This window comes from Balaenoptera physalus (genome assembly GCF_965194825.1).
Source record: "Balaenoptera physalus genome assembly, chromosome: 20".
Taxonomy (NCBI): domain Eukaryota; kingdom Metazoa; phylum Chordata; class Mammalia; order Artiodactyla; family Balaenopteridae; genus Balaenoptera; species Balaenoptera physalus.
This window is the reverse complement of record NC_138901.1, coordinates 62,569,256-62,578,543: the sequence shown is the minus strand read 5'-3', so window position 1 is coordinate 62,578,543 and position 9,288 is coordinate 62,569,256. Positions and strand designations below refer to the sequence as shown.

General features: G+C 41.2%; 1 long non-coding RNA gene across 3 annotated transcripts; it reads right to left on the bottom strand.

Moving 5' to 3' along the window:
- Positions 1-1,179: 1,179 nt before the first annotated feature.
- Positions 1,180-8,864, bottom strand: LOC309650134. 3 transcript variants are annotated; one of them, XR_014257429.1, is made up of 4 exons: positions 8,850-8,864; positions 4,225-4,313; positions 3,669-3,756; positions 1,180-1,589 (listed from the first exon to the last, which is right to left on the bottom strand). It is a non-coding gene; the product is annotated as an uncharacterized lncRNA (long non-coding RNA). The 3 variants fall into 3 exon arrangements; XR_014257431.1 differs by lacking the exon at positions 8,850-8,864 and having other exon boundaries at positions 1,184-1,266; positions 1,524-1,589; positions 4,225-8,640; XR_014257430.1 differs by lacking the exon at positions 8,850-8,864 and having other exon boundaries at positions 4,225-8,640.
- Between the last annotated feature and the right edge of the window lie 424 nt (positions 8,865-9,288).

Below are 9,288 nucleotides of genomic sequence, written 5' to 3'. Positions count from 1 at the left end.
ATTTTCTAGTAGTCACATTAAAAATAAAAAGAAACAGGTGAAATTAGTTTTAATAATATATTTTAGTTAGTCTAATATGTACAAAATATAATTTCAACATGCAATCAATGCAAAAATTATTAATGAGATAATTTACCATTATTTTTTGTATTAAGTCTTTGAAATATGATGTGTATTTTAAGTTAACAGTACATCTCAACTTGAACTAGTCACATTTCAGGTACTCAACAGCCACATGTGGCTAGTGGCTCCTGCATTGGACATCACAGCTCTAAAATACAAATGACTTGGTTTCTTCAGTAAATGATTACAAAGGGAAAAAGGAGGGACGGGGAAACCTCTAGATTAAAAGTGACCTAAGAGACAATATCAGCTAATATGACTCAACTGGGGAAACAAATACCAAATTAATATGTGATAATATTAAGGCTTACTGTTCATTTTTTAGCTGTAATTATGGTATTATACTTAAAACTAAAAAAATCTGTTATAGATATATAATGAAATATTTATACATGAGATTATATAATGTCTTGGATTTGCTTCAAAATAACCAGTGAGGGAGGGTAGTATTACAGATGAAATATGATTGCCATGGGTGTTAACTGTTGAAGGTTCAATGGGATTCATCAAACTACTCTCTCTACTTTTGTGTAAGTATGGTTCATATTATTTGTCAGGTACTGATATGAAGGCTTTTAATGTAATGATTGAATCCTCACAATAAGGAAGGTGCTATTTACAGATAAGGAAAGTGAGGCATGGAGAGGTTAGGTGCCTTGCCTAAGTTCACAGAAGACATAAACTCTCGATTCAAATCCAGGCAGTTTGGTTCCAAAATTCAAACTCATAAGCACTACACTCTATGATCTGGTAAATTAAGAACCCTACTTAGCTGACTAATCAGGCAAAGGTCTCAAGTTAGACTGTATTTGGCTAAGGTCTGCTCTGTATCGGAAGAAACTGATTTCCTCTGGAGTGTTTTTCTGCCATACAGATATGTATGCTTATCAAATTGTTTAAATCTTTTTATTTATTAGGACCTCAAAGTTTGTGAAGCATGTTTTATATAATTCTGCTAATAATAAAACATGGCTAATGTGAGAGATAATGACAGTTCATAAACTGTTAATATTGTTAATCACTTCACACATTAACTCAAATTATAATGAACTTACTTCATTTGTTTTCTTTTCCCATCTGGAGCTAAGCCCCAGGAAAAATCTAAGAAGGCCCTCAGCTCTCACCTCTGGCTACCTTGAGGCTCTGCAAGCAAGAAGTGAAGTATGTGATACAGGATACTTTATCATTAGGAATTATAATGTGACCATCTGTCAAATTAGGGCTGCTACCACTGAGAGAAATAAAATCTGTCAAAATGACACTACCAGCCCTGGGGTTACTACACCTATCGAGCAAAATGGTTCTTATGGTGAACTTGCAATGTGCTGGAACATTAAGAATTAGGGCAGTAAAAGAGGTGCCGTCTCTTCATTCCCCTTAGATACAATGCCAAGTATTACCTTTACCAATTCTTGTTCTTCTGCCTGAAGGTGAAGATCTTCATTTGGCTGGGGAACTTCAGGACTCTAAGGGGATACAGGATAAGATCACTCAGTGACAGGCTGCCTATTACCTACAACACAGCCTCAGCAAGCACCACCAGTCCACTGTGGATGCGGTGTATATGAGATCACCTCTTCTACTGTTTTATTCAGGGATGAAATTAAGGTCCCATAGCAACATCCAATCATAATCTTCTTTCACCTCGTTTGAGACAATGACACACACAAGACTGAGAAAGATACAAATGCATAATTTTTTTATTTTATTTTATTTATTTATTTATTTTTGGCTGTGTTGGGTCTTCGTTGCTGTGCGAGGGCTTTCTCCAGTTGCGGTGAGCGGGGGCCACTCTTCATCGCGGTGCGCGGGCCTCTCACTGTCGCGGCCTCTCTTGTTGCGGAGCACAGGCTCCAGACGCGCAGGCTCAGTAGTTGTGGCTCACGGGCTTAGTTGCTCCGCGGCATGTGGGATCTTCCCAGACCAGGGCTCGAACCCGTGTCCCCTACATTGGCAGGCAGATTCTCAACCACTGCGCCACCAGGGAAGCCCCAAATGCATAATTTTTAAAGGAAACTTTTAACAAATAACCTATCAAAACAAAAATAAACTTATAATAAAGGGTCTTAGATGCTACATAATTCTCCTTTTTCCTATGAGGATGAAATCTGTTTCTCAGAAATAATCTATCTTGCTCAAGAATAACATTCAAAACCTACTAACACCACCTGTTTTCTACAACTGAAAGATCATGTCTGGGGGTTGGGGGGGCCCTGTCTCAGTACTCTTTCAGAGAATATTTCAGGGACCTCTCACAACATTGCTTTCTTCCAAATCTTAGACACTATATGCCTATAAAGACCTGATTTCATAAATGAAATGAAATTTTACTATACCTTCTAGTAGTACTTACTGATTTTAGATTTTTGTGCCATTTTAAAAAGTTATGGGTAACAGAACTATTAAATTTCACTGAGAAAAATGTTATCTTAGTTCTTCCCTTTCAAGTTCTTATCTTAAAAAATACAAATATTCAGCAGACTTCTTTGGTGGCACAGTGGTTAAGAATCCGCCTGCCAATGCAGGGAACACGGGTTCGAGCCCTGGTTCTGGAAGATCCCACATGCCGCGGAGCAACTAAGCTGGTGCGCCACAACTACTGAGCCTGCGCTCTAGAGCCCGTGAGCCACAACTACTGAGCCTGTGAGCCACAACTACTGAAGACAGCGGGCTTAGAGCCGGTGCTCCGCAACAAGAGAAGCCACCGCAATGAGAAGCCCGCACACCACAACGAAGAGCAGCCCCCACTCGCTGCAACTAGAGAAAGCCCGTGCGCAGCAACAAAGACCCGACGTAGCCAAAAATAAATATATTAATTTTAAAAAAAGTACAAATATTCAGCTTCCAGAAAATTAAGGATGATGTGAACCTCAACCTCTGATAATTAGATATGTGTTTGATCCGGCCTATACTAGACAAATACTTTAGATCTACTGATAAAGTGAAACATTTTGGTTTTCATTTATCTTTTCAAGGGTATGTCTTAAGAAGTATTTACATGTTCTATATTCTTGCTACAAAAAATAAAAGATCACTACTACAAGTTATTATGGATCATTTCTGTAACAAATTATATTTGTTGGTACTACCTTTCTTCTGAATCTCCTATTTCAAAAAGTCACTTCTAAAACACAGCTTTAATCACATTAATACCCACCTCAAACACATCCAAACACACACACATACATATATACACTTAAATGTCTTCAGGGAAACATGAAAAGATTCAGCTTAATTATCTGAATTCCAGTCCTATCTTTCACAAATTTCCATCTTGAATCACTGGCTCACTCACTGTTCTCTGCCTCAGAGCCTTGCCTTCTCACCTGAAGTACCCTCACAAATAATTTACAACAACTTAAATCCCACTTGTAATTGGGTACCAGCTTAAATCTAACCATCCTCATGAGCTTTCCAAGACTGATTCAGCCCATACTAATATCCCATTTCTTTCCTTACAAAAGCACTCATCAGCTTTATCATACTGCTCAGTAACTATCATTCACCTAAATAAATTATGTAACTACTTCTTTTGTATGCCTTACCTCAGTGAGACTGTAAGCTCCCTACAGCCAAGCACTGTGTCTTAAACATCTTCTTTCTCTCCATGTCATCTATTAAGCTTGATCACTTCTTAATGGGTAGAAAAGAGGAGAACACTAAGAGTGGGCACAAGGGGAATGGTCCCTATGAATTAAGGGTGTGTGTATGTATGCACATGTATTACTTTGTTCAAAATTTCCTAAACAAAATTTTCCAATTGGAAAATATTCCATTCTACTACCCCATAAATAACTGAAATTTCCTGGGAACAATACAAAGTTAACATCATAAGTAAATTTTCCAGACTGCCTATCATATCTAAAGATAGCACAGATTTTTTTTGCAAGATTACGTGTCTTGATATTTGTTTCAATATGCATAGTGAATCTTCCTATAGATTACAAGCTTTACTATGATGAACCCAATTTTCATGGATCAAACAACTTGATTCAGTTACCAAAGGGAGTGTGGGTGAGGTAAAGTCACACGACTTCAGGAAAAGTAGTCGTGTTCTCAAAGCAGGACAACAGGTCAGAAGCAGAGGAAACCCCAACTTACCAGAGGTCCAACTGAAAAAACCACAGCAGCCATAATCTCTTCCTCTGGGCTCCCCTCTCTGGAAAGAGTGGAGTCCTGCAAAGACATATCTAAGAAACAGAAATAAGCCATGAAAACCAATCTTGCCTTGGAAATCTCAGACTTACCAAGTTGAAACCTTAACATTACAAATAAGTATGACCTTGCTAAAGAACACAAGATTAACCTGCGCGATCGGCGAGGAAATATGATTCTTACCAGTATAGAGTTTGAGATTTTAATACCACGAAATGTAGTTACAGCTGGCAGATCAGACATTGTACAAGGAGCTTTGAAACTACTTTCTCACTTGACCGTCACGTCACCCAATGGAAACTACATTCCCGTTCCACCGGTGAGGAAACTAAGGCTTAGAAAAACTAGACTACTGATATTTTACCCAAATTGTGTAGGGTCCCAGATCAGTCTAGCTACAGGCCACGCCTGCCTCACTACATCAACTTGCTGGGAAAGAAAACAATTCCATCTTCCCTTGCCACAACCACCGCCTCCTCTAACAGTGGAATAATCCAGTAATCTCTTTCTTCCCGTCCTTCCTCGGAAGAGTCCACTCGTTAAAACTTCCACAGGCCTCTGCTCCATGTAAAGAGAACACCATAACTCCAAAATTAAAAGATATTAGAAGTCTTGTACATGCCTCTCTCAATCTCACATTCAAATAGATCTTTATCTATCCTTTCTATATCAGGCAAACCCAAATAGAAAGGAATTAGGGATAACAATAATGATATAAGAGAAAGCGGAATCCAGTGCACAAAGCACTGAGCAGTATTTCTTTTATACTGAAAATAGTTATATGCCTAATAAAGGCTTTACACTGTGGAGAAACAGGGTGGCAGAGATCTTGTTCAGATACCCCGGGCATTGATTCTGCCTTCTGTCTTTGGTTAAAGATATGGCCTTGCTGATGCTGAGTTTGGTTTGAAAACAAGAAGAGCCTGAGGTTAGTAAACATTCTCTTAACAAGTGCATGGTTGCAGAATGATGCTGCAAGGCATATAAAAGGGCAGTGGCACAGTGAAAAATGAGCTTTCCAAATCTTGTGAAATTCTACTCTTTAATAAGAGTTTCTTAGGCAGTTTGACATTCTCACTACCCAGTAGAGCTTTTGGGGCCCAAAGGAATCTAGGCCGAATTATGCTGAATCTGTCCCTGCCTTATATGTACAATTTGCCTCCATTAAGAATCCACATCTGGCCCAGTGGGGGAAAAAAGAATCCACATCCAAGAGCTTTGTGCTCAAAAGTATAAAGACCAGCAGCATCAACACCACCAGAGAGCTTGTGACACATGCAAGACCTCAGGCCCAACTCCAGAAACTACTGAATCAGAATCAGCCTTTTGTTAAGATCTCTAGGTGATTCATATGCACACATTGAAGTTTAAGACACACTGATCTAAAATAGATCATTCCAATAAATTGGACAACCTAGAAGAAATGGATAAATTCCTAGAAACAGACAACCTACCAAGACTGAATCATGAAGAAATAGAAAACCTAACAGACTGATCACTAGTAAGGAGATTGAATCAGTAATCAAAACTCTCCCAATGAACAAAAGTCCAGGACCATATGGCTTCACTGGTGAATTCTACCAAATGTTTAAAAAATACCAATCCTGCTCAAATTCTTCCAAAAAATAGAAGAGAACACTTCCAAACTCATTTTATGAAACCAGCATTACCCTGATACCAAAACCAAGCAAGGGTAGTATAAGAAAAGAAAATTATAGGCCAATATCCTTGATGAACACTGACACAAAAATCCTCAAAAAATATTAGCAAACTGAATTCAACAATGCATTAAAAGGATCATGTACCATGATCAAGTGGGATCTATTTCAGGGATGCAAGGATGGTTCAACATGTGCAAATCAACAAATGTGACATACCACATTAAAACCATGCAGGATAAGAATCATATGATCCTCTCAACAGGGGTAGAAAAAGCATTTGACAAAATTCAACATCATTTATGATAAAAACTCTCAACAAAGTGGGTACAGAGGATATGTACCTCAACATAATATATGTTATGGGAAGCCCACATATTATTGGAAGTTCTAGACAGAGCAATTAGGCAAGAAAAAGAAATAAAATGCAACCAAATCAGAAAGGAAGAATTAAAATTGTCACTATTTGCAGATGACATGATTTCATATATAGAACCCCATAACAGATCCTGCCAAAAACTGTAGGAATTAGTGAACAAATGCAGTAAAGTTGGAGGATATAAAATCAATATACAAAATCTGTTGTGCTTCTATACACTAATAATGAACTATCACAGAGAGAAATTAAGAAATCAATCTCATTTACAATTGCTTTAAAAAAGAATAAAATACCTAGGAATAAATTTAACCACAGAAGTGATTGGCTGGTATACATTGAAAACTTAAAGACATTAAGTGGAAAGAGATTCCATGCTCATAGATTCGAAGAACTAATGTTGTTAAAATGTCCATACTACTCAAAGCAATCTACAGATTTGATCCAGTATCCATCAAAATTCGCAAGGCATTTTTCACAGAAGTAGAACAAATAATTCTAAAATTTGTATAGAACCACAAAAGACCCCAAATTGTCAAAGCAATCCTGAGAAATAAGAACAAGGCTGGAGGCATCATGCTTCCTGATTTCAAACTATATCACAAAGCTACAGTAATCAAAACAGTATGGTATTGGAAAAAGAAGACACAGATCAATGGAACAGAATACAGTACAGAAATAAACCCACACATAAATTTACAATTAATTTACAACAAAGGAGCCAAGAATATACAATGCGGAAAGAACAGTCTCTTCAATAAATGGTGTTGGGAAAACTGGACAGCGACCTGCAAAAGAATGAAACTGGACCCCTAACTTACACCATACATGAAGATTAACTCCAAATGGATTAAGTAATTGAATATAAGGTCTGAAACCATAAAACTCCTAGAAGAAAACATAGGCAGTAAACGCCCTGACATCGATCTTGGCGATGACTTCTCAGGCACCAAAAGCAAAAATAAACAAGTGGGACTACATCAAACTAAAGCTTCTGCACAGCAAAGGGAAGTCCAGAAAATGAAAAGGCAACCTATGGAACAGGAGAAAATATTTGCAACTCATATATCTGATAAGGGCTTAATACTCAAAACATAAAAAGAACTCATACAACTCAACAACAAAAAAGCAAACAATCTGATGTAAAAAATGGGCAGGGATGAATAGATATTTTTCCAAAGAGGACATACAGATGGCTAACAGGTACATGAACAGGTGCTCAACATCACTAATCATCAGGGAAATGCAAATCAAAACCACAATGAGATATCACCTCACATCTGTCAGTATGGCTATTATCAAAAAGACAAGACATAACAAGTGTTGGCAAAAACATGGAGCAGAGGGAACACTTTGCACCACTGGTGGGAATGTAAACTGGTGCAGCCATTATGGAAAACAGTATGGAGATTACTCCAAAAATTAAAAATATAACCACCATATTTTCCAGCAATTCCACTTCTGGGCATTTATCCGAAGGAAAAGAAAACACTAACTCCCAAAGGTATCTGCACCCCCTGTTACTGCAGCATCATTTACAACAGCCAAGACGTGGAAGCCACTTAAGTGTCCACTGATGCACGAAAGCATAAACAAAAAGCGGCACGTGCCCACAGTGGATTAGCCACAAAAAAGGAGGAAATCCTGCCGTTTGTGACAACATGGGTGGACCTTGAGGGCATTACGCTAGATGAAGCAAGTCACAGAAAGTGAAGCAAGTCACAGAAATAACGTGCAATCTCACTTATATGTGGAACCTAAAAACAAAACAAAACAAAACACCCGAGACTCATAGAGGCAGACTGGTGGTTGGGAGGCGGTGGGAAAATGGGTGAAGGTGGTCAAAAGGTACAAACTTCCAGGTATAAAATAACCCAGTCCTGGGGCTATAATGCACAGCACGGTGACTAGAGTTAACATTACTGTGTTGCGGGAATTCCCGGGCGGTCCAGTGGTTCGGACTGGGAGCTTTCACTGCCCTGGTCGGGGTTGGATTCCCTGGTCGGGGACCTGAGGTCCTGCAAGCCGCGCGGCTCAGCCCAAGAAACTAAAAAAAACCCCAAACTCCCCAAACTGTGTTGCATATTTGGAAGCTGAGCCGGCAGGAAAGGCTGCCTCCATTTCCCAAAGGCAGGAGAGGGGGGCACCAGTCAGAGCGCCGCTATCGAACCCCAGTCCCTCCGCTCGGGTGCAGAGCCCAGGATGGAGGTTCTCCCTCCTCCAGCCCGCCTGCTTCCCGCACCGCCCTTCTCGGCCCATTGGGTCCCCCTACTTCCTCAGTGCAGGCGCGGCCCCGGGAAGATGGGAAGGTCCAGTGGCGCGCCCACCCTGCCCGGCCCCCCGACGCAGCGTTGCCAGGCCGCAGCCTTCTGAGGGAGGTCGGCCCCAGGCGCCTCTGGGGTGGGCGGGTCAGCTCGGGGGCTGGGGCTCCGCCGCGAGCGGCCCCGCCCCGGACGCCGCCGGGAGCCGAGCGCCAAGCGCCGAACGCCGAGGGAGGGGCGGCGGGGCCTCGGCCGGGCGCCCGGGTCGACGAGTACCTGGCGGCCTCCTGAGGACAGGGCGCTCGCAGAGCAGTGCGGGAACGCTTCCAGCAATGGCGCCGGCGGCCGGGCGGCCGCGGACGGCAGTGCGCCTGCGCAGCCGGCGGGGACCACGGCGTCCAGAATGCTCCGCGCCGCCACTCTGCTCTTTCGTCCCCTCTGTGCGTGGGTGCTTGAATTGGCGTCACTGACAGTTCGTGGACCTAAAAAGTTCTGTCAGGTTGAGAGGCCACGACTCTGTGTCAAGCACTAGCACTAGCGACTCAAAGAAGAATGACACAGCCCTTGCCATGCAACACTTCCGTGTGACTAAAGAAATAAAGCCATTGAGAGAACAGAGAATCTCCTGCAACTAATTAAAGCCCCAGAGGCTGGGGTCGGGGGGAGTTGCGTGTCCAGGCTTCTGCCTCTCATTCAACTTCTTGACAGAAAAATC